This window comes from Schistocerca serialis, chromosome 7 (assembly GCF_023864345.2).
Source record: "Schistocerca serialis cubense isolate TAMUIC-IGC-003099 chromosome 7, iqSchSeri2.2, whole genome shotgun sequence".
NCBI lineage: Eukaryota > Metazoa > Arthropoda > Insecta > Orthoptera > Acrididae > Schistocerca > Schistocerca serialis.
In genome coordinates, this window is record NC_064644.1 from 302,651,660 (window position 1) to 302,679,116 (window position 27,457).

The following is a 27,457-nucleotide window of genomic DNA, read 5'->3' on the forward strand; positions in this document are numbered from 1 at the left end:
TTCGAAACCAAATTTTAAATTGTAAGACATGTCCAGGGACAGAGGTTGACTCTGTCCACAATTTATTGGATCATAAAAAATAGATTATAACTGATGAAATTGCAAAACAGTAGGAAATTAAGAAAATGCGATCTGGATAAATTGAAACAATCAGAGATCTTTGAGAGTTTCAGAGGAAGCATTAGGCAACGATGAACTGACACAGAGGAAGGGGTACATTACAATTGTGGGCAGCTTTGAAAGATGAAAATGTGAATGCAGCGGAAGGTCAATTAGGTAAAAAGGCGAGACACACAAGAAATCCTTGGATACCACAGACTACAATGAATTTACTTGATGAAAGAAGAAATCATAAAGATTTCATCAAATGAAGCACGTAAAATGGAATACAAATGCCTAAAATTTGAGTTTGGCAGGAAATGGTAACGGCTAAGTAGGGAGAACTAGTGGACATGTGTAGGGACCTAGAAGAAAAATATGACTAGTGGAAAAATGAATCTTACCTACAGAAAAATTATAAAGACATTTGGAAAAAAGAAGAGCAGATCTTTGAATATCAAGAGCTCAGGTGGCAAACCATTAATAACTTTTGTAGATTCGGAGAAAGCTTTTGACAGTGTTGACTAGAACACACTCTTTGAAATTCTGAAGGTAGCAGAAGTGAAATAATGAAATGTGCGATGCGAAGGTTCTTTACAAATTATACAGAAAGCAGGCGGAAGTTATAAGATTCGAAGTTCATGAAAGGGAAGCAGTGGTTCAGGAGGCAGTGAGACAATGTTATAGCCTGTCATAAAAGTTATTCAATCTGTACATTAAACAAATCGGGAGGCAAAGCAAGAAAATATCTGGAAAGGGAATTACAGCTAAAGTACAATAAATAACAACTTCACTATTTAAGATACAGCAAAGGATTAGGAGGTGAAATTAAACGGAATGGACAGTATCTTGGAATAGGATACTAATCGAGCATTAACAAAAACAAAACAAGGCCAACGGAATGCTGTCGATTAGGCGCTGCTGAGGGAAACACGTTTTGATATGAGACACTCAAAGCTGTAGACTGGTTTTGTTATCTGGGCGATAAAACAACTAATAATGGCGGGAGTATAGAGGATATAAAATGTATACTGCCAAAGAGATAGAAACGCGTTTCTGAAGAAGACATGTTTGTTAACATGGAACCTAGGTGTAAGTGATAGGAAGTCCTTGTCTACATGTCTGGAGTGCAGTTTTGTATAGAAGTGAAACACCAGCCTTGTAGGGAAGTGAAGCAGCAGAAGAAAACAGAAGATTTTCGAATGTGGTGTTATAGATGAACGATGGTGATTAGAAGGGTAGATCATGTAACCAATGAGAAGGTACTGATTGAAACTAGGGAAAAAGAGAAGTTTCTGGCATAAATTGACTAAAACAAGGAATCTGTTGATAGGACACATCGGGAGATCATCAATTTAATATTGGACTGAAGTGGGGAGGAGCGGGGGTAACAATTTTATAGGGGTACCTTGCATTCAAGTGTGAAGGAAATTGTAATGTGAGGATACAGACGCTGTATAAACACAGACATTGTAACCCTCAGTTATCTATCGATACCACGATGGGCTAAAATCTCGATAATATATTTGTCTCATCACGAAATGAGTGAGCGTGAGACCTGAGGACTCCGTGACATTTGGAAGCTCATGTCGATCCTGCAGGCGTGTTCGGATACCAGCACAAACGCTTGCCCTTTTATACCAAGTGTGAGCTATCACGTAACTCAGATACAGTTCGTGTGTTTATTATCACAGCTGTCATACCAAATGCTCAAAATGTTGAGCCTGACCACAGAGCACGCTATAAAGTGATTCTGGTGAAACAATTCTGCACGCTGAATTTCATCTAGAACTAACGTCAGCACTGGCTGATATTATACGTCATTTAACGGTGTCGAGAGTCGACGGTGTTTTCTAATAGACAACCTGTTTAAATTCTTGTTTTAAGTGTCGCCACAGATAAAAGTGTACAAGTGTTAAGTGTGGTGGGTGTGCAAACCATTTTCCGTTTTCTTAACCACTGTTTCAGTACTATCTAAACGTTTCCTTAAGGGGGTCTGACGTTACATATGCGCAGTGGGAGGGGCATCCGTAAGTTTGGCCCCACTTTGCCTTATACCCAGTGGGATGTCTCCCAATAAACTCATTGGAAGCGGCATATCTTATCAACTCGATATACTTGAGTATATTTGGCTTCCCATCAATAGCACAGGAACCAGTGATGGGTGCCTTGAGAATCACGCACCAAACGTTAACATAACAAGAGCGCTGCTTTATCCACTTCTTTGAGCCAGAGTTGATTTTAAGCTGACGATTATTGCATATTGAGAAGATTGACTTTCACATGGTTTGTAAACAATGCTTCTCCCACGAACTAAATTTTACATAGACATGCCGCATCACTTTGCCCTTTCCGTATAGAAGATAACATTCGGTGAACCGTAACCATTTTTAAAGTCTTTGCCATGAAACTGTAGGCACAGTGAAGTCTGAAGCGAATGAACTGCGATGGAGTATAATGTTCTCAGAACACTCGGTTTATTTATCCCTCACGTACTTCCGAGATAACACTTACTGACTTTTGTATTGTGCGTTTGTGCTGCTGAAATGTTAGTTTCATTTCTTTTATTGGTTGTTCTTCTTTTTCTTTGGCGTATTTTACTCTCAACTCTTCCAGTTTCTAGAAAAAAATATTTTTATAATGTTTGGAAAGACATTCTGCCATATTCTAGATACTTCTCACCATACATCTTTACCGCTGCTGTAATAGTTTGGCGACATTCGCCATAGACGATATACACTTACTCGACTCTCACTGCAGTCTTATGAAAGATTGATGGGTAGAATTTGTTGGGCTGTCTCCAGTTATTCGTTGCAAATATCTGCCAAAATACCAGAAACAATGCGCATGGCTACTCACTGGAAACTCAACAGGTATATGCCCGGAAGTACAGCTAGGGCCGTCACACCCCAGATATATCCATAATGAATAAATGTATAGATGTCTACATCTACATCTACATCTACATCTACATTTATACTCCGAAAGCCATCCAACGGTGTGTGGCGAACGGCACTTTACGTGCCACGGTCATTACCTCCCTTTTCTGTTCCAGTCGCGTATGGTTCGAGGGAAGAACGATTGTCTGAAAGCCTCCGTACGCGCTCGAATCTCTCTAATTTTACATTCGTGATCTCCTCGGGAGGTATAAGTAGGGAGAAGCAATATATTCGATACCTCATCCAGAAACGCACCCTCTCGAAACCTGGCGAGCAAGCTACACCGCGATGCAGACCGCCTCTCTTGCAGAGTCTGCCACTTGAATTTGCTAAACATCTCCGTAACGCTATCACGGTTACCAAATAACCCTGTGACGAAACGCGCCGTTCTTCTTTGGATCTTCTCTATCTCCTCCGTAAACCCGATCTGGTACGGATCCCACACTGATGAGCAATACTCAAATATAGGTCGAACGAGTGTTTTGTAAGTCACCTCCTTTGTTGATGGACTACATTTTCTAAGCACTCTCCCAATGAATCTCAACCTGGCACCCGCCTTACCAACAATTAATTTTATATGATCATTCCACTTCAAATCGTTCAGCACGCATACTCCCAGATATTTTACAGAAGTAACTGCTACCAGTGTTTGTTCCGCTATCATGTAATCATACAATAAAGGATACTTCTTTCTAGGTATTCGGCATACATTACATTTGTGAATGTTAAGGGTCAGTTGCCACTCCCTGCACCAAGTGCCTATCCGCTGCAGATCTTCCTGCATTTCGCTACAATTTTCTAATGCTGCAACTTCTCTGTATACTACAGCATCATCCGCGAAAAGCCGCATGGAACTATCTACTAGGTCATTTATATATATTGTGTAAAGCAATGGTCCCATAACACTCCCCTGTGGCACGCCAGAGGTTACTTTAACGTCTGTAGACGTCTCCCCATTGATAACAACATGCTGTATTCTGTTTGCTAAAAACTCTTCAATCCAGCCACACAGCTGGTCTGATATTCCGTAGGGTCTTACTTTGTTTATCAGGCGACAGTGCGGAACTGTATCGAACGCATTCCGGAAGTCAAGGAAAATAGCATCTACCTGGGAGCCTGTATCTAATATTTTCTGGGTCTCATGGACAAATAAAGCGAGTTGGGTCTCACACGCTCGCTGTTTCCGGAATTCATATTGATTCCAACAGACTAGATTCTGGGTTTCCAAAAACGACATGATACGCGAGCAAAAACATGTTCTAAAATTCTACAACAGATCGACGTCAGAGATATAGGTCTGTAGTTTCGCGCATCTGCTTGACGACCCTTCTTGAACACTTGGACTACCTGTGCTCTTTTCCAATCATTTGGAACCTTCCGTTCCTCTAGAGACTTGCGGTACACGGCTGTTAGAAGGGGGGCAAGCTCTTTCGCGTACTCTGTGTAGAATCGAATTGGTATCCCGTCAGGTCCAGTGGACTTTCCTCTGTTGAGTGATTCCAGTTGCTTTTCTATTCCTTGGACACTTATTTCGATGTCAGCCATTTTTTCTTTTGTGCGAGGATTTAGAGAAGGAACTGCAGTGCGGTCTTTCTCTGTGAAACAGCTTTGGAAAAAGGTGTTTAGTATTTCAGCTTTACGCGTGTCATCCTCTGTTTCAATGCCATCATCATCCCGGAGTGTCTGGATATGCTGCTTCGAGCCACTTACTGATTTAGCATAAGACCAGAACTTCCTAGGATTTTCTGTCAAGTCGGTATATAGAATTTTACTTTCGAATTCACTGAACGCTTCACGCATAGCCCTCCTTACGCTAACTTTGACATCGTTTAGCTTCTGTTTGTCTGAGAGGTTTCGGCTGCGTTTACACTTGGAGTGAAGCTCTCTTTGCTTTCGCAGTAGTTTCCTAACTTTGTTGTTGAACCACGGTAGGTTTTTCCCGTCCCTCACAGTTTTACTCGGCACGTACCTATCTAAAACGCATTTTACGATTGCCTTGTACTTTCTCCATAAACACTCAACATTGTCAGTGTCGGAACAGAAATTTTCGTTTTGATCTGTTAGGTAGTCTGAAATCTGCTTTCTATTACTCTTGCTAAACAGATAAACCTTCCTCCCTTTTTTTATATTCCTATTAACTTCCATATTCTGGGATGCTGCAACGGCCTTGTGATGACTGATTTCCTGTTCTGCACTTACAGGAGTCGAAAAGTTCGGTTCTGTTTGTTATCATTAGATCCAAGATGTTATCTCCACGAGTCGGTTCTCTGTTTAATTGCTCGAGGTAATTTTCGGATAGTGCACTCAGTATAATGTCACTCGATGCTCTGTCCCTACCACCCGTAATAAATATTTGAGTGTGCCAGTCTATATCTGGTAAATTGAAATCTCCACCTAAGACTACAATATGCTGAGAAAATTTATGTGAAATGTATTCGAAATTTTCTCTCAGTTGTTCTGAGTCGGGAGGTCGGTAAAAGGAGCCAACTATTAACCTAGCTCGGTTGTTGAGTGTAACCTCCACCCATAATAATTCACAGGAACTATCCACTTCTACTTCATTACAGGATAAACTACTACTAACAGCGACAAACACGCCACCACCAGTTGCATGCAATCTATCATTTCTAAACACCGTCTGTGCCTTTGTAAAAATTTCGGCAGAATTTATTTCTGGCTTCAGCCAGCTTTCTGTACTGATAACGATTTCAGCTTCGGTGCTTTCTATCAGCGCTTGAAGTTCCGGTATTTTACCAATGCAGATTCGACAGTTTACAATTACAATGCCGATTGCTGCTTGGCCCCCGTATGTCCTGAGTTTGCCCCACACCCTTTGAGGCTGCTGCCCTTTCTGTACTTGCCCGAGGCCATCTAACCTAAAAAACCGCCCAGTCCATGCCACACAACCCCTGCTACCCGTGTAGCCGCTTGCTGCGTGTAGTGGACTCCTGACCTATCCAGCGGAACCCGAAACCCTACCACCCTATGGCGCAAGTCGAGGAATCTGCAGCCCACACAGTCGCAGAACCGTCTCAGCCTCCGATTCAGACCCTCCACTCGGCTCTGTACCAAAGGCCCGCAGTCAGTCCTGTCGACGATGCTGCAGATGGTGAGCTCTGCTTTCATCCCGCTAGCGAGACTGGCAGTCTTCACCAAATCAGATAGCCGCCGGAAGCCAGAGAGGATTTCCTCCGATCCATAGCGACACACATCGTTGATGGCGACATGAGCGACCACCTGCAGATGGGTGCACCCTGTACCCTTCATGGCATCCGGAAGGACCCTTTCCACATCTGGAATGACTCCCCCCTGTATGCACACGGAGTGCACATTGGTTTTCTTCCCCTCTCTTGCTGCCGTATGCCTAAGGGGCCCCATTACGCGCCTGACGTTGGAGCTCCCAACTACCAGTAAGCCCACCCTCTGCGACCGCCTGGATCTTGCAGACTGAGGGGCAACCTCTGGAACAGGACAAGCAGCCATTTCCGGCCGAAGATCAGTATCAGCCTGAGACAGAGCCTGAAACCGGTTCGTCAGACAAACTGGAGAGGCCTTCCGTTCAGCCCTCCGGAATGTCTTTCACCCCCTGCCACACCTCGAGACGACCTCTCACTCTACCACAGGTGAGGGATCAGCCTCAATGTGGGCAGTATTCCGGGCAGCCACAGTCGTAGTCCGATCGGGGGATGCGTGGGACGAACTGGCCGTCCCCGACAAACCCCCATCCGGACCCCCACATTGATGCCCATTGGCAACAGCCTCAAGCTGTGTGACCGAAGCCAACACTGCCTGAAGCTGGGAGCGAAGGGATGCCAACTCAGCCTGCATCCGAACACAGCAGTTGCAGTCCCTATCCATGCTAAAAACTGTTGTGCAAAGAACGTCTGAACTAATCTACAGAGAGCACAAACAATTCGACACCAAATTTAAACGGTTATTAAAATACAAGATTGCCTAGTAAATGCAGTAATGCTGCTACTTGCGCACTGCTGACACACGCAGATACCAAAAACACGAAAAGAAATTAAGAATTAAACTATGTAGCAAATAAGTGAGCTAAGAGTATACGACTTGCTGCTGCAGCTGCTTATCCAACGGCGGCAGGTTTTGCCATGTACTTCCAGACAAGCTTTACGAGCTATTTATCTGACTGATACAACAGTAGAACGCAGATTGATGGACATCAAAGGCAGAGGTAAACAGAAGGACCACACCTGAGTTACCCCTGTAATATATCGTACAACAGGGCAGAAATTTGTGGAACCTTTTCTCCTGACGGCGGGACGGCCATTTGCGGCGCTGTTATCCTGATACTATTTGATCACGCCCCATAAATTTTATGTCCCTGAAGTTCTCTTAGGCGTTTCTTTCGAACTCCAAAGAAAAAAAGAAAAAAATGTTGGTGTTATAATTCGACAACTATACCCGATACAATTTACTTAAGAAACGTCAGGAGATTCACTCATATTATCCACTATCATATTATCCATTGTAACATGGCGAAAACTGGACATCGATATATTTATTCATTATGGATATATCTGCGGTGGTCTGCTCAAGCTGTCCTTCCTTTCATATACCTGTTGAGTCTCCAGTGAGTAGCCATGCGCATTTTTTCTGGTATTTCGGCAGATACTTGTAATGAGTAACTGAAGAAAGCCAAACAAATTCTGGCCATCAGGTCTTTCATACGACACACATTGTGAACAGAAAGCATTGGTTTGTTTCGTGTTACGAAAGGAATTATTTTTAAAGCGCAATTTTACGTGCCTATTTGACACAGCTGTCCTAAATTAGTCTAGTGCAACATTTGTTTTCCCTGTACCGGTACGTATTTATATAGACAGTAAAATAGGCAGAATAACCAGAAGTCTAGTACAGATTGGTCGCCACTCTGGCTCACGCCGACTGCTACCGCCATGCAGCAACGCTACTCAGTCGCTTCTGGAGTACTGGTTATGCTTCCCTTTTAAAAGCCCCTGTTAACACATATCAATAAAACGAATACCTCACGAGGCTAATATGTCACCGTTCTATCGAAAAGGCAGTAAAAATTCAACTTTAAAATAATTTTGTTTGTAACAGGAAAGAAAGCACTGTGGAATGTGTGACTACCGGTGTTTGTTTGAATTGATTCCAGCTACACATTGCAAAAACGATATTGGAAATATTTACCAAAACACCAAATAAAATGCGCTTGATGACACTTAAGGACCGCTTGTATAATTTTACAGTGATTCAAAAAGAACATATAATCTACATATACACTAGAATGCATATATTTTTTTAAACTGGGAAACATGCATCTATGGATCTTGGGACACATATTTATGAAAGTCTCAAGTTTAGGTTACACATGTGCAACATGTCCTGCATCAGGGACACGAACAATATCACATCGATACTCGAGTTCCTTTCACACACGCTAAAGCATGTCCATCGTCACTGATTTTATGGCATTAAGGATAGGGTTCTGGAACTCTTCAGGTTCTGTGGTATTATTGGTGCATAAACGTTGTCCTTAACGAACCCCATAGGAAAAAGTCACAGGGCATCAAATCCGGCGGCCGCGGAGGGCTGCTGTTTGACGATCAATCCAACGGCTCGGTAGAGTTCCATTCAGATATTCAGCCAATTGGCGATTATACTGAGGGGTTGCCCCGTCTTGTGGAGAAACTAAGTTGCCCTCATTCAGCGTCGGAAACAACTGGTTTTGTAACATAGCAACATACCTATGGCCGTTAACCGTGTTTCCAACGAGAAAGATTGGGCGGTAAACAGATGAATCTTAAATCACACAAATTGACTTTCGGCAAATCTCATCCTTGTTCGGTGTGTGCATGTGGGTTCTGTAGGCTCCAAATTCGAACGTTGTGTTTCTTTCATTTGTCACTGCGGTGGAAAGCCGTTCCACTACAGAACACGACGCGTTGCGCGGAAGTATTATAATAGTACAAGGTGTACAACTGGGCTATCGCCGTTTTTCTCCAACATTTGAGGCTTTATTGAAACAAATTGGTTACACATGTACCATTTAAAGTATTTTCCATCGCTGGCCACTACTTTCTCCTATCTTTCGGGCAGTGTACGAACGCCGCGTCGAAACAATTGTTCATCTTTTGAAGCGATCCACAAATCGATCCAATTCGTGACTTCTTCATGAAATCAGAAGTGTTGGTCAGCCAGGCCATGGGCCATTGATCTAAACAGGTGATAGTCAGAGGGAGCAATGTCTGGAAAATACGGCGGGTGCGGTAGGACTTCCCATTTTAACGTTTCCAAGTACGTTTTGACCTCTTCTGCAGCGTGGGGTTGAGCGTTGTAGTGCTGTAAAATCACTTTATCGTCCCTCTCACTGTATTGCGGCCGTTTGTCTTTTAATGCTCTGCTCAAACGCAGTAACTACTTTCGATAACGAGCACCTGTGATTGTTTCACTTGGTTTTAACACCTCATGGTAGACGCCGAGCTGGACCCACCAAATGCACAGTATGATCTTGGAGCCGTGAATATTCGGTTTGTCCGTCGACGTGGAAGCATGGCCGTGATATCCTCATGATTTTTTGCGTTTAGAGATATCGTAATGAACCCATTTTTCGTCCCCGGTCACAATGCGATGCAGAAATCCGTTCCGTTTTTTCCTCCGAAGCAAGTGTTCACAAGCACACAAACGCCGTTCTACGTCTCTTGGCTTCAGCTCACACGGGACCCAAGTTCCTTATTTCTGAATCACGCCCATAGCATTGAGACGTTTTGAAATGGGTTTTTGTGTCACTCCCACCAATCGTGGCAATTCTTCTTGAGTTTGACCCGAGTCTTCACTCAGATATGTCTCCAATTCTGCATCTTCGGAAACATTCTCTCTTCCACCACTATGCCGGCCTACGACGTTAAAATCACCATTCTTGAAGCGTTGAAACCACTCACGACACGTTCTTTCACTAATAGCGTCCATACCATACGTACGTGAGAGCATTTGATGAGACTCAGCCGCTGTTTTCTTCATACTGAAACAAAACAGTAACACCTCCCACAAAAGACGAAAATTAGGCTCTAAACTGACATTTTCAATCAAGAACAACTTTATGATGTAGGCACAATCGCCTAATGTTTGAATGAGGTTATGTTGACCGAGGTCCAAGCTAACTGTCTGAAATCTGCGATCTGTTTCTTTCCACCGCTACTTACCGTTGTCGCCACCTATCGGCAAACGGCGGAAGCGAAGTTGCGCACCTCGTAGCTCGTTAGAAAATGCTACACGTTTGTGTTTGTCGTCATGTCGTAGATCCTGCAACAGCTGTAACTTGTATGGCTTCATAACCAACCGACGCCTCAAAGCACGCTAAATTGTTATTGTAAGCATCTGTATTCCTCGACTGGCACGACGAGTTGATTTTGTAGGAATAAGTAGGATAGTGGTGTGAATTCATGCGACATCTTCGTCAGAAACTCGAGAGCGGTCTGACTCTTTGCTTTGCAAAAGAGGTGCGTTCAAATAATAATGTGGCACACTGATTTCTGAAAGCTGGTTGGGTTTATTCCACTATTTTGACCACAAAACCCTATTTATCAACATTATCTCTGTTCAATGACACGGCCTCACGCAACTTATTGAGAGTAAGCCCATGTGGTACCACCGTGCTGGTTGACGTCGGAGCGAAAGTCTTACAGCATCAGCAACTTCCCTTTCATCATACGGCTTCCCATGCACAGTGCATCGTTAACTGGGTGCGACATATGTGCTGTAAGCTGGAAGAGGAAGAACATTTCAGCTGTGAGCTTCTGTTGGGTACACAGGCGTGTTTGTGGCCTTGGGTTGTCATGAATAATAGGAGTTCGTCAGCATTTTTGGGACAGTCGTTTCTCCAGTTTCCTCAGGGAAGCATAAAACACTTCAGAGTTGATCGTTGGACTATGACGGAGGATATCAAACAGAATAACGCCTTCAGAGTCCCAAAAAGACAGTCACCATGACTCAATCGGCTGTGGGTGTGGCTTTGAACTTTTTATTCGGAGGGGAGGTGATATACACTCCTGGAAATTGAAATAAGAACACCGTGAATTCATTGTCCCAGGAAGGGGAAACTTTATTGACACATTCCTGGGGTCAGATACATCACATGATCACACTGACAGAACCACAGGCACATAGACACAGGCAACAGAGCATGCACAATGTCGGCACTAGTACAGTGTACATCCACCTTTCGCAGCAATGCAGGCTGCTATTCTCCCATGGAGACGATCGTAGAGATGCTGGATGTAGTCCTGTGGAACGGCTTGCCATGCCATTTCCACCTGGCGCCTCAGTTGGACCAGCGTTCGTGCTGGACGTGCAGACCGCGTGAGACGACGCTTCATCCAGTCCCAAACAAGCTCAATGGGGGACAGATCCGGAGATCTTACTGGCCAGGGTAGTTGACTTACACCTTCTAGATCACGTTGGGTGGCACGGGATACATGCGGACGTGCATTGTCCTGTTAGAACAGCAAGTTCCCTTGCCGGTCTAGGAATGGTAGAACGATGGGTTCGATGACGGTTTGGATGTACCGTGCACTATTCAGTGTCCCCTCGACGATCACCAGTGGTGTACGGCCAGTGTAGGAGATCGCTCCCCACACCATGATGCCGGGTGTTGGCCCTGTGTGCCTCGGTCGTATGCAGTCCTGATTGTGGCGCTCACCTGCACGGCGCCAAACACGCATACGACCATCATTGGCACCAAGCCAGAAGCGACTCTCATCGCTGAAGACGACACGTCTCCATTCGTCCCTCCATTCACGCCTGTCGCGACACCACTGGATGCGGGCTGCACGATGTTGGGGCGTGAGCGGAAGACGGCCTAACGGTGTGCGGGACCGTAGCCCAGCTTCATGGAGACGGTTGCGAATGGTCCTCGCCGATACCCCAGGAGCAACAGTGTCCCTAATTTGCTGGGAAGTGGCGGTGCAGTCCCCTACGGCACTGCGTAGGATCCTACGGTCTTGGCGTGCATCCGTGCGTCGCTGCGGTCCGGTCGCAGGTCGACGGGCACGTGCACCTTCCGCCGACCACTGGTGACAACATCGATGTACTGTGGAGACCTCACGCCCCACGTGTTGAGCAATTCGGCGGTACGTCCACCCGGCCTCCCGCATGCCCACTATACGCCCTCGCTCAAAGTCCGTCAACTGCACATACGGTTCACGTCCACGCTGTCGCGGCATGCTACCAGTGTTAAAGACTGCGATGGAGCTCCGTATGCCACGGCAAACTGGCTGACACTGACGGCGGCGGTACACAAATGCTGCGCAGCTAGCGCCATTCGACGGCCAACACCGCGGTTCCTGGTGTGTCCGCTGTGCCGTGCGTGTGATCATTGCTTGTACAGCCCTCTCGCAGTGTCCGGAGCAAGTATGGTGGGTCTGACACACCGGTGTCAATGTGTTCTTTTTTCCATTTCCAGGAGTGTAGTATCAGTGTAGGGACGGAAAAAAAATACAAATAGCTCTGAGCACTATGGGACTTAACATCTGAGGTCAGCAGTCAACTAGAACTTAGAACTACTTAAACCTAACTAACCTAAGGACATCACACACCCATGCCCGAGGCAGGATTCGAACCTGTGACCGTAGCGGTCGCCCGGTTCCAGACTGAAGCGCCTAGAACCGCCCGGCCACACCAGCCGGCCTAGCGATTGCAGTTTTGTTTCCGATTCGAAGTGATGAACCCATGTTTCTCCGCCTGCGAAGATCTTCGACGGAAAATTGTCTCGATCAGCATCAAACGTGCAAACAGTTCCTAACAGATGGTTCTCCTTTGCTCCTTATGCTCTTCTTTTGGACGGCGAGGAACCCATCGGGCATGCGTTTTTGAGTACTCCAACTGGTGGACGAGTTTGTCAGTATTATCAACAGAGAGCAGTGAGGGGTCTGACTGTGATCCTAATGTTCAAATGTGTGTGAAGTTTTATGGGACTTAACTGCTAAGGTCATCAGTCCCTAAACTTACACATAACCTAAATATGCTAAGAACAAACACACACACACACACCCATGCTCGAAGGGGGGACTCGAACCTCCGCCGGGAGACTGTGATCCGTCGATCACTTCGATTGACAGTGTCCACACATTCCAACACTGCTGGTGTCAGAGATGTGTGCACGCGGGAAAATCGACTTGTTTGAGCGACTTTATTACAGTGATGAGCGGCAACGGCCTTGCCGCAGTGGATACACCGGTTCCTGTGAGATCATCGAAGTTAAGCGCTGTCGGACGTGGCTGGCACTTTGATGGGTGACCGTCCAGCCGCCATGTGCTGTTGCCATTTTTCGGGGTGCACTCAGCCTCGTGATGCCAATTGAGGAGCTACTCGATCGAATAGTAGCTGCTCCGGTCAAAGAAAACCATCATAACGACCGGGAGAGCAGTGTGCTGACCACACGCCCCTCCTATCCGCATCCTCATCTGAGGATGACACGGCGGTCGGATGGTCCCGATGGGTCACTTGTGGCCTGAAGACGGAGTGCTTTATTACAGTGATGACAGACGCCTTACCCAACGACTCACCGTGCTTTTGTTCACTGTAAAGTATCCATAAGCATTCTGCAATCACCTATCAATATTTGCGATGCTCCGGTTATCCGCCGAAAGAAATTCAGTGACAGCTCTCTGCTTGGAACGCACCTCCAGGGATAGGTGTACCTGTATTATTTACTGACCGCCCATCGTACTTGTTTAATTTTGCAAACTAGAGCAGTTTTCATAGGTCTCTGGACAATTTACCGTACCTGCCTCAGTTCATGAGTTTCCAGTGACCTGCCAGTGATAGCACACGTAGTCCTCCGCCTGCACCCTCTTAGTCAGCGCTAGCTCCGCCCATGTAGCTGTTGGCGTGTGCGCCTGTGCGCGCGCGGCGCTGCTCGGTTCGTTAGCCGCGGGCCCGCGGTCTCCAGGCAGTGAGGAAGCCACAGCCGCCTGCTGACTGCCGACTGCCTGCCACCGCCTCCTCGCCCCACCGCCCCCGCCGCCCCCGCCGCCCCCGCGACACGCCCACACGCTCTTCTTTCCGGCGCCGTTTCCGCCGCGCCTTTTCCGCAGCGCCGCGCTGCTTCCTCGCTCGTCTGCTCCGTATTGTAGTCCGCGCCGCTACACGCAGCCCGCTGCCGGCGGTGCGCGGCTCTTGTTAGAACGTCTGGCTGTAAGGGCTCCCCGCTCCCCGATCCCTGCTCTCTGGCGACGCGACGATCGGGTATCGCGGGAGTGGAGCTGAGCAGAGCCCGGCAGAGTGCCTTCGTCATTTTGCCGCTTGTACAGACTGCGCATCTACTAGTTCTCGCCACCCGTTTGCATCTAACCACGTGTACTCCACTTCAAGCGGTGTGACAGTAATAGCACCATTACCTTGAGATGTAGTGCTCAGACTTCTCAATTCTTTTCGTAAATCTAAGATCGATCACGCACATTCGATCTAAGAGTAATCGATTACTCAGGATGAAGGCGCTTTTCTCCCATCATATCCTAAAATTTCATCTATAAACATTTGTCCGGACGTAACATAGGGCCGTTCTCGCCTGCCACTAGAGATATAAAACACCTAAAACTGCTGTAGAGCACCATAGATTATCAAATGTAAGCACAAACAACAGTAGTTATCCTTCTAACCTTGGTCAGTAAAGATTGTAACCGCGTTAATTGTACGTTAGATGTGCTGCATAATTGTCTGGCGTTACCTCATATCAATAGTTTTTTTTTTTCACATATCTGATCAATATGTTGCTAAGTTCCTCTAGAAGGCTGAGGTGGTGAACTGTCTAGAAATTGAGTGAAGACATACACTGATCAGCCAGAACAGTAACCGGCCGGGGTGGCCGAGAGGTTCTACGCGCTACAGTCTGGAACCGCGCGATCTCTGCGGTCGCAGGTTCGAATCCTGCCTCGGGCGTGGATGTGTGTGACGTTCTTAGGTTAGTTAGGTTTAAGTAGTTCTAAGTTCTAGGGGACTGATGACCTCAGAAGTTAAGTCCCATAGTACTCAGAGCCATTTCAACCATTTAACCAGAACACTACGACCACTGACCTGCTATCGATATAAACCCGTCCAGGCAAAAGCAGCGTCACCTGGCGAGAAATGGCAGCTAGTCAGACACATGCACTGTGGATGTACTATCAGTCAGCGTGCTGTCCGAGTGCAGAATGGGGAAGGCATGCAATTTATCTGAGTTTGATCGAGAGCAGATTGTGATATCCTGGAGGCTCGGCACGAGCATTCCGGAAACACTACGACTTGTCGGATTTTTGAGGAATATTGTGGTCAGTGTCTTCAATACGTGACTAAACTAAAATGAAGCCACGTCCAGGCGTCTTGGGATTGGGCGGCCCCACACATAAGAGATGTCGGACATCGTAGGCTCCACAGACTGGTAAAACAGGACTTTAATACTGCTTAGGGTACAAGTGGGTCTGAACACACAGTGCACCGAACGCTCCTAAAGATGGGCCTCCGCAGCCAATGATCTATGTATGTGCCATGGCGTCAGTAACTATGGCTGAAATAGGTATACGGCCATCGGCACTGGAAATGGGCGCTGTGACAGAGCGTTGAATGGCCTGAAAAATCCCTATACCTTCTTGATCATGCCGATGGAGGGACGCAATTCCGTCGTCTTCTAGCGGAACAGCTCTTTGACACCTGTATTGTGGGACGGAGACCAGCTGGCACTCCGGGGAACAACAACGTGGGCATTTACAGGTCCAGTAGAGATCTTATAAGGCACCGTGGCCGGCAAGGAGTTTCCTACACTGGTTCAAGACCATGTACACCATTTCATGAGGATCATTTATCCCGACAGCAAGGAATTGTACAACAATGTAATGCCCCATGTCATAAGTCCAGGAGTGGGTCGATGAACACAGTAGCTAATTTCATTCGTTTCCAACTCGCCAGATCTGAACTCGATCGAACACATCTGGGATGTGACTCGTCCCTGGAGTCAGTGGGAATTAGGAGACTTGTATGTGCAGCTGTGGTGCCAGGTCTCTCCAGCGACTTACCAAACCCTCATTGATTTTACTTGAAACTTATTGATTTCTAACGTGAGACTGGGAAATTTGTAGCACAAATTAAAAAAAAAAAGAGAACAGGTTTTTGATACTTTGCTTGAAAACGCAGTTTCCTCAAAACAAAAATGTAAAAAATACCTTCAAAATAAAAATGTATCAAACACCGCTTCAATACTTCGTCGAGCTTGTACACAACGTTTTTGTTATTTATCAATAACTTCCATACTTATCAATAATATCAAGACACTGTATACCTTTGATCATGACGTAGCTCATTCTATCTAGTATATAACCACAACAATAATTATGGCGATTTTTATATTTATGCATGAAAACTGCACTTGCATCAAAAGTAATTGCTTTGGTTACATAAGGTCACAGAGTTTACGTTGTCACCTAGTTTTTATTACTTACAAGATGAAATTTCTATTTTGTAAGGTGATAACGATGTGCTTTTATCAATGTGCTTTTATCAATATGTACAAAACACAGAAAGAAAAAAAACAAACAACAAAGAGGAGTCGTAGGCTCTCATTTTCTCTCACATACATTCGTTTTTCATCTTCTAGCAATGTGTCCGATACTACCGTATCCTACGATTTACTAAGTCATTTATGTATTTTACCGTAACTATCGACCCGTAGATTTGGTAGACGGCAACACTAGCTGTCACATAAAATTACTTGAAACTATTCATTTCTCTCCATGTCGAACTTTTTACTCACTGTTGTTACCTTAGTTCCTGGAATGCCTACATAACCAGCTATGTGTTACGCTGGCCAGAAATTAACTTAATTCTGCAGCTCGGCGCTGGAGAAGTACTGGTGTCGCCACTTACTATCAGCCTACTTGCCCGAATTATTTTAACGATATCGTCGCGAGCTTCGGGTGCTGGCAGATTGCGATGTACGGTTGGGTCATGGAGGACACGTGTGATGCGACGAAAGCATGGCGGATAGGAGGTGCCAAACGACGAGCCGTTGAGCAGCGACAGGGTTTTACCAGGTAACAGCTTGGCCGCAACGGCACGCATGAGAGAGGAATGGAACCCATCATGCACTAGCAACTCAAACATTAGATTGAAAAAAAAAAAGAAACTATACATTCATATAAATGTGAGACTGCTTGCAAGTGTGCTACAAGGAAATCAAAGGTGCTTTTAAAATCGGTAAAAGCTCTGGACTCCGACAAAATCATCGCCAGTCATACGAGTTATGGGGAAAGAACTATTATTGTTTAAACATTTATTAATTGGAACTACGTTACTCACAGACAAATTAAGGACACGTATGGCACACTAGTGGAAAGGTGTTGACACAAGTCACAAAGTGAGACAACTTGACGATGCAATTATTGCACACATAAATTAATGAGTAGGTCATTATTCATTATCAAGAGACAAAGGAAATAAAGATATCAGCTGCTAGTGGATACTGATTTATATCAATGGGAAAATATTGAAAATTTGTGCCAGACCAGGATTCTAACCTGGGTCTCCTCCTTAATAGGTAGACCTCTACGCCATCCGGACATAGTGGTGAACACAACTGCACGGACTGCACTCAGAGTCAACGTATCTACACACTATATATGCAGTGCCCCATCGCCCTCATTAATCGTGACATTTCGCCTATTTCCCTTGGTGTGCATCTGCACTGGAGGGATTATTGGCCGTCCTCGTCTTAATGATATATATGTCGTGTCTTTTGGACATATCTGTAACCACATATACACTACTTGAAAATATATTTGTACACCCTTTTTGAGGTTTCCAATTCAATGAAGATTTATTGCTGAAACAGTGGCAGTGAAATGAAAATTTACAGATCATTAGCACAAGTGGTTTTGGAGTATCAAGTATGGGCCAATGTTAAAACACCCATATTAGTAAGTGGTGTAGCCTCCGCCTAGACGGGCAGCAACGCAGGCGTTGACTCTGGGGCGCAGGCGATCGTACAGATAGCGATACGTTATTACACGGCTGCTATACTTGCTCATATCGTTCTGTAAATGCTGGTTGACGAGTCGCACGGGTCACTTCTCGTCCCATCATATCCCACACACACTCGAATGGAGACAAGTCCGAAGATAGTGCGGCCATGGAAGCTGCTGCAGGTCTTGCAGGGCACTTTGAGTGTCACGGGATGTGTGACACGAGCGTTACCCTGTTGGAATAACAAATCAACCTTAACTGTTGCAAGATCGACAAAAGAAATGGGTCCAACATCATTCTGCACGGATAGTTAGTGTCCTGACCAGAAACACCGAAGGTGAACGGATGACTTGTCACATTCCAGACCATAACGCCTGGGATGGAGCCAGAGTGTCTTGGACGAATGCACTCTACGAGACAACAATCACCAGGTCTACGCTGTAAGCGCAAACAGCCATCACTTGCCTGCAGGTAGAGCCTGATTTCATAGCTGAACGCCACTACGCGCCATTCCATCTTTCGCGTGATCCTCTGACGACACCAGTCGAGCTGAGTAGTTTGATGCTGTGGTGTGAGTGGAAGATTGGTTAGTCGTGTGCATTCCCATAGTCCCAGTGCTAATAACCTATTCGCAACAGTTCGTGTTGACACGTCTGGGCTCACAAGCTGTGGCAGCTGCACGAGCTTCCATTGCTGCTCTTGCAATTCGACGACCCTGGCGGACGTCTGTGCTACTTGGACGTCCAGAACCTCGTTTACGGTTGTGACCACTAATACCAGCGTCGTTGCACGAAAGGACTATCCCACGAATCGAAGGCCACAATTTGACCCCCTTTCAAACTCGCTCAGTTGGCTGTTGGAGCACGACTGCTTCTACCTGGTGTGGTTGCCTGCTTGCTTCCGACGTTTGCCCCACACTGACCGTTCCGAATGCGAGCATCTGTTAAAGGATAGACACAGATAGTGCTCTGATAGCTGCTACTACGCTATTTGTTGGTGGATGACATTATGAATGTGTTTGCCATCCTCAATTGCCATAGCCTGTTCAAAATGGCTCAAATGGCTCTGAGCACTATGGGACTTAACTTCTGAGGTCATCAGTCCCCTAGAATTTAGAACTACTTAAGCCTAACTAACCTAAGGACATCGCACACATCCATGCCCGAGGCAGGATTCGAACATGCGAGCGGCCGCGCGGTTCCAGAATGTAGCACCTAGAACCGCTCGGCCATTGAAGCCAGCAGACGTTGATTATAAATATATTTGTGAATATGAATAGAAGTAGAATTATAAATATGTCACAACTGGCCGTAATTTTGACGATTTATTAACAACAGAATCGATTTTCGATCACATAATGATCATCTTCAGTGCTTTAGCGTACTAATTAATGCTCGTAAGCACTCGTAGTCTATTGACTGCTAATAACTAGACAGTAGTGTCTATGAGCTTTAATTTGTACGCTAAAGCACTGAAGATGACAATTATGTAACCGAAAATCGAGTTTTGCTATTAATAAATCATCAAAATTACTGCCAATGCTGACATTCCTTCTAATTTAATTCATCGTATGGGCATCGTGCACACAGAACTCTATGGAGTTGCCAATAAATAAACAGAAGTTCTCATAGCAGCTGACGATGACCATAGTGAATTATTTGCGTCACGGACTTTAACAAGTCTGTCGCTCTGCTTGTTTCTTAGTGCGTTTATTCACTCTGATCAGTGACTGACAAACTCTTATTCGTTACAGAATTGTATTGTCACAGTTCGTCAATGAATTATTGGACGTTTCTTTACTTCAAGTAAACACTGCACTTATTCATACTTAATTCAGTGCCAACATTATTTGTTCCTTGAGATACATTTCACTTAATAATAAACAACTAAAGCTAGCAGAGTTTTACATATTGTAATGGATAAATTTGATCTACAATTTTGTTTTGTTTAACGCAACATCTGTTTGCAGTAGTATGTTACCTAAATTTGAGTAACTGTAATTTATATTCATAAGCATTAAATTATAAGTGATAAACCTTCCTGGTTTTTAATAACTGAATGGGAAGTTGGATCATGGTTTGTCTTATTTCCGAGTGCTACTCCATAATTTTAACTGCGGTCGATACTAGAAAGCTCTGTTTCCATCCTTACTTCTTCTGTTAGCAGAATAGTCACTAGGATTGTGATTTATTACGAAAAGACTGAAAATTTCTGCATTAGAAATGTGCTCCATACCGAGTTACTTTTTTGACATTCTCTTAATAAATGACGCTGTAATTGCGTCGTGAAGTACAGGACGTAACAAAGTGTAATAGCGCCACTATGAACACTATCTCCCTGTGCAATTTCAGTACATTGCGGCTTTCGTCAAGACTACTGACCTATTTTCCACACGGATAACACTACATCTGCGTCTAAATTTACAGGAATACTCTCCAACTAACAATTAAGTTCTGGAAGCGGCTTCAGCGAACCACTTTCGCTCTATTTATCTTCACTTCCACTCTCGAACTGCTCGCGGAAAAGATGAACACTAGAATCTTTTCGTGTGAACTCAGTTTCTATTATTTTATTGCAAGACCGTTTCTCGCTATATAGGTGGGTGTCGACAAAATGTTTTCGCATTTGGTGAACAATGTTGGAGATTGAAATTTCGTGAAAAGATCTCGCCAAAAATAACAATGCCTTTGGCTTAATGACTGCCACCCCACCTCGCAAAGCATATCCGTACCTTTCTTTGAGTCTTTTCACTGTCCTCGACAACTTTATCCGGTAAGGATCCCAAATCGCAGAGCAGTGCTCTAGCAGCGGGCAGACAAACGTAGTGTAGTCACTCTCTTTAGCAGACCTGTCGCATGTCCCAAAGTTGTGCCAATAAAACGCTGTCTTTGGTTTGCCTTCCCCTCAACATTATCTATGTAACCGTCCCCGTTTAAGTTAACTGCCAAGTATTTTTCACTATTGTGGATTCTACGTAGGGTCAAGTGACTGCAACAGTGAAACACCTTTTATTTAAATGTTGTTTTTTTAACTTTTAGTCTCGTTGTCGTAAGATAATTTCAACATTAAAGTCTTCAGTAGGAAACTGGTATGTGTAAGACATCGTATTATATCGCAATCATGCTTGATGGCACACAGGAATGTCTGCTGTCAGTTTTAATACGTGAAAAGTCCATTCGTCTTCACTAATGAGCTACTAAAACACAGTATATGTCCTTCCCGAGATAGTCGTTATCTGTTGGCATAGTCTGCTATATTTCTCTGCGAAATATGGATGCTAGTTCTGTGGGCTTTGAGCTTACGTGTATGAAATCGGATTACGTAGCAACATTCACAAATACTCTAGTAGTTGCACCGAGAATAGCACACACAAAATGTAGTGGATTAGAATTAAAAGTTCTCTGTTTGTTTAATCAATTTTTTGTATAATTCCACTTGATTTTAATTTGACAAGAACCATTTGTATTGCACAAGTGCTACAAATTCTCGAACCATATGTGACTGGAAAAAATTTAATTCCCAAAACCACGTAGAAAGTAGAGTGCAGTTGTTAGCTAGTTCAGTATGTAAGTGTAGAGAGGGCCAGCAAAGGCATTACAGTTCGGCAAACTTGAGCAGAGCGGAGCTTGTGATATCGGTCCGTCGGCTGGAACTTGAAGCCTGATTACTAACTCACTGAGTCTCTTGCTTTAATTTTATCCTAACTACCCCCCTTCCGAGGACCTCGCAGTACTTTGTAATAGGAGACCAAGTCGAATAAAGCTTTTAGAGATAAGACTAATGTTTCCTGACGACCTTGTCTGAAGTTAACGCGAGTTTCGACAGAAGTTACTTCCTCGACAAGTTGCCAACTGGTGCGTCCCTCCATCCACAGAGGGCGAGCATTTACAACTTGGAAACATGGTAACGCCGTTGAACCTTAAACAAAGGGAGGTAGGTGTGAAATATCCAAAGACTCATTCGTGTACTTCTTGAATACACGTGAACCATTCGGTTTCCAACTACTGCCGTAGTTTTGCTTCCGTAGATGTAAGAAAATTTTCAAATATTTCGTCAGTTTTGAGAGGTAATAATAAAGTATTAATTTTCATTCGAGGAAAATGAAGTCAGCTAACTAATTTTTTGTTTGAGTACAGATATATTCGATCGTATATACCCTCCTATACGAGCGGCCTCTTCACAATAACAACTGCAGTGTCTCACGTTCTCTGCCTTTTGAATTTTGGTTCTCATTCACCCAGTTTCTCTGTAAATTGTTGTGTAGCATAATTCCCTTTCAGTTTTAATTCTTTCGTTAATTTCCCTTACAATCGCAAGCATTCATCTATTTCAAACTGGTTTTCCTTGGGTCCAATTTTAATAACTGATAAGCTTTAAGTTTTAATTAGTGGGGTTTGTACAAGAGCTAAAATGCTAAGCACACGACCCAGAATTTTTCCACTGTGTCAAAAATTTTAATAATGTTAACGACAAGCAACACTAATTGTTATTGTGTAATTTATGTTGTCTATTTCATTTGCAAACGACGCCTAACTTTCGAAAAAATAAGGTACCACGTTCCCATACAACCTTTGTGCCCTCTACCGGCATGTACTAGTGCTCGCGTGGCACGTCGGTCCATTGACCAGGTCAATGTGTACTATGAATTGTTAGTGGCTGTATCTGCACACGATATCATCATTTCCTCAGCGCAGCCGAGGTAGCCGTTTTTTTTAAGTACTAACAGGAATTCAACACCGGTAAGCTGATGCCGTATTGGATTTTGATACCACAGTTTCACGTTCTTCCATGTGTCTATCCTACTTTCAGGTCAAAATCAGAATATCACTCGGTAATGACCGTAATCTTTCAACATCCATAGCAGTTGATGTTGCCAGGATAAGCGATTTATAGAACGCTGGGAAATTTTATTGGTTTAATGGCTTACTATAATACAGCCAAGTGAATACTTTTCCACCTCCTTCGTAGCAAGCACTATTAGTTTTTGCACTTAACTGCCTCACATTTCTATGAACATTGCCGTAGATTAATAGATTAACATTAAGGTACAGTTCATTATCACGAAATCTGATTGCACAATGAACGAGGACCAGCAACAGTAAGCGGACTCTATAATTTTTAGAAGGGTTTTTGGAAGATCTTCTAACGTTTATTCAGTTTTTGTATACATTGAAACCACCTTGCCAAAGTATCAGAGCACGCGGGAAGGACAAGAATGAGTATCGTGAAGCAATTAATTTTCTGCAATTGAACAATGCTGCAACAGTCCATGCTGAGTTGGTAGAAGCATATGGCATAAAGAATTATCTCATGACACGGTGTTTAGATGGCGCTAAAGCCATCAGCGTGGGTAGGTAAGAATGAGTGACGAAGTACTGAAACGGTGGTCGTCAAACTGTGACCCGAGGGCCGTATACGGCCCGAAACAAGCATTCGTGTAACCTGCGGTTCTCAGCCTTATTGTATGAGGGCTGTTCGGAGAGTAAGGTTTGTTGTGGTGCGAAATGGAAACCAATGTGAAAATCCGATGAAGTTTTAGACCGATGCGTTGGGCAGTGTTTTTAATATGCACGTCGATCACATAACGTAGTTCTTTCTTCTGAGGTCACAGTGAGCACTTAAAGATGCCTAGAACAATAATGTCTCCCTCAAAGTATGAGGGCCTGGCGCGAGATTTCGCATGATGTCATGCAGCCCACATAACATAATTGTCACGCGCTTCCTTCAGCTTCTCGGCCGCAATCTGCAGGGACAATGAAGATGCCCCTGCAGCGCTTCCAATGGAAAGTGCTTGACCACCCACAATAGAGCCCGCAATTGACTCTCCCTGAGTTTCGTCTCTGATCACATGAATCGCTGGCTATGGAGACAGCGTTCTAACACACACAACGAGCGGCAGACCAGCGTAGAGCATTGGCAGAAAACACAGGCGGTGTCCTTCTATGACGAGGGCACTGAGAAGTTGGTACAACGCTACGTCAAATGTCTAAATCGGAGCAGAGACTACATAGATAGGTAGCTGGAAGGTGGAGCTAAGCGTTTCAAATAAAACATCGTTGATTTTCACAGCGGTTTCCATTTCACGATGGATCGGACCTTACTTTTCGAATGTTGTTGTTGTTGTGGTCTTCAGTCCTGAGACTGGTTTGATGCAGCTCTCCATGCTACTCTATCCTGTGCAAGCTTTTTCATCTCCCAGTACCTACTGCAACCTACATCCTTCTGAATCTGCTTAGTGTATTCATCTCTTGGTCTCCCTCTACGATTTTTACCCTCCACGCTGCCCTCCAATACTAAATTGGTGATCCCTTGATGCCTCAGAACATGTCCTACCAACCGATCCCTTCTTCTGGTCAAGTTGTACCACAAACTTCTCTTCTCCCCAATCCTATTCAATACTTCCTCATTAGTTATGTGATCTACCCATCTAATCTTCAGCATTCTTCTGTAGCACCACATTTCGAAAGCTTCTATTCTCTTCTTGTCCAAACTATTTATCGTCCATGTTTCACTTCCATACATGGCCTCGTATAATAACATGCATCTACGAACCAGCATCTGAATGCAAAAACTTCAGCTAAAGTTAAGAGGTTCTTAGGAGTGTAGTTTTCCTGTTCAGCAAGAAACAAAAATACGGATACAGTAATATTTAAGATGTGTTTCACTAACGTTGGTGCCGGCCGGGGTGTCCGAGCGGTTCTAGGCGCTACAGTCTTGAACCGCCCGACCGCTACGGTCGCAGGTTCGAATCCTGCCTCGGGCATGGATGTGTGTGATGTCCTTAGGTTGGTTAGGTTTAAGTAGTAAGATCTAGGGGACTGATGACCTCAGCAGTTAAGTCCCATACTGCTCAGAGCCATTTGAACTATTTGAACCACTAACGTTGGTGAATTCTACCGTGCGCTACGCTGGCCGCTTACCTAAGGGGCAGCGTAGCCACTGCGCGTTTAGGGAATGCGAGAGTGGGAATGTTTTTATTGTTTGTCTATCAGTACTGACAAACCTAGTGCATGTGCGACTCGTACCGATCAGCTGCTGTGCTGTAAATTTTGGCACGGAAGTAATTTGTATTTACGAACGCGCATTATAGTGACGGCCATCTTCAAATGCGGTACGCATTTGTTGCAAGGAATATGATATTAAATAAAGGCTGTTGTAGTACAACACAATGTGTAGACGAAAAATGAGATTCAGAGCAATTGGTAAACATTTATGATGTTGCCTGATGCATTTCAGTGTAAGTTCAAAATGTTCAAATGTGTGTGAATTCTTAAGGGACCAAACTGCTGAGGTCATCGGTCCCTAGACTTACATACTACTTAAACTAACTTATGCTAAGAACAACACACAAACCCATGCCCGAGGGAGGACTCGAACCTCCGGCGGGAGGGTCCACAATATGAGTACAGTTACTGTTATTACTCAGTAAATCATCGGCTCAGACAAACAGCGCCTCCGTTAGGAAATTACCGTGTCACAGCTACGAGGGCTCCGAGGATGGCAGTAATCTGAGACAGAGACCAGTCGACGCGAAGCGTTCCGAATGGTGTCGACTCTTAACGATCAGTACTTGGAGACCGGCGGTCAACTTTCCGCGCCCGTTCGATAGCTACTTATTTGGAGCCCATGAGACATCAATTTATGTAGGTTACCAGTTAATAATAAATCGGTACAAATGCGGCCAGAAGTCACGCACCACTTTTTAAGTATTGGCTCTTGACGACCTCTGAACTAAGTGGCTATGTATCTAAGAAGAGTCGCAAGAGAACTGGAGGCACTAGTGCTCAACCATCGGCGTACCAAAATCAACGCAACATTGGGAAACATTAAAATCAACTGTGGATAATTTTTCAGCATGACATTTTGAACGTGAAAAAGATCTCCGGTCGCTAGGTCCCCTCACTGCTAACCCCTACTCAAAGAGTACTCGAAATCAGGTTGCAGCGTACATGAATGAGACCACTCCAGATAACACATTCAGTTGCATAATCACCTTGGGCGAGTGTTGGGTGTTTAGCTACGACCATGACACGTGGAGCAAAGCAAACAGTAGAAATACATTGATCTGGCACCGTCGAGAAACGGCAGTTGACCCTGCATGTAAATAAATGTAATATATTTCGCATACATAGCAAAAGAAATCCACTACTGTACAGCTACAATATTGATGACAAACCACTGGAAACAGCATCTACCGTAAAAATCTAGGATTGACAATCCAGAGAGACTGTAAGTGGAATGACTACATACAACAAATTGTGAGAAAAGCAGATGCCAGACAGAGATTCATAGGAAGAATCTTGAGGAAATGTAAGTCGTCCACGAAGGAAGTGGCTTATAAGGGGTTAGATTGACGATTCTTGAGTTTTGTCCATCTATCTCGGATCCCTGACAAGTAGGACTGATAGAAAAGGTAGAGAAGATACAATGAAGAGCAGCGCGTTTCGTCACGGCATCGTTTACCGGCGTGAAAGCTTTACGGAGATGTTCACCAAATTTCATTCGTAGACGTTACAAGAGAGGCGTTGCACATCACGAAGAGATTTACTATCGAAATTTTGAGAAAGAACTTTCAGGGAAGAGTAGGACAACATATTACTTCCCCACACTCCCCAAATACGTCGAGAAATTAGATCCAGTACAGAGGCTTACCGACAATTATTCTTCCCAGCGCTGTTCGCGAGTGGAACGGGGTTGGAGGACTCAGCTAGTGGTACAAATGTCCCTTCCACCACACACCGTTAGGTAGTTTACGGAGTGTGATACAGATACACACTACCCCAGCATAATAGGGCGAGGTGACGCTGTGAGCATTTTGGGAATACATGGTTTGGTACTAACACATTATATTGGTATGAGGCAAATAGTCACATTTCAGAATTCGACAGCTGCAGGATTGTGGACCGTCTAGATGGAGTTTTATAGTTTCTCGATATTGCTGCCTGTGTTACTCGGAATCCCACTGACGTAAGACGAATGTGGAATGAACGGTTCAGGGCGATCACACTCAACGCCATATAGGATCTCCACGGCTTGATATAATTAACGCAAAATAATACAAATAAAATCTTCGCCACCGTGTGCTAGTTCATAAAGTCACGTGATGTACTTCTAGTTAGTAAATGGGATCGAGTACGGTCACACAGTAACTGCGACGACGTCTGGCAAATCAGTGGCTGTCAACACGGCGGCTTTCATTATGGATTTCTATCACGAGGAAGCACAAAGCACTGGAAACACATGTCTTTTCTGACGACTCTCGATTCTTTCTACAGTATTACTTGGACGTTTCTGTGTGTGGAACTTTAGAGAAGCACAAAAGTATCGTTCGTAGCGTGGAGTCGTATGGGCTCAGCATCTTATGTGGTAGTTTGAGGTGCCATTGGATACACGAAACGACCACCTCTTGTTCGTATAGCTAGAAAATTGTGACAGAATCCTTCATA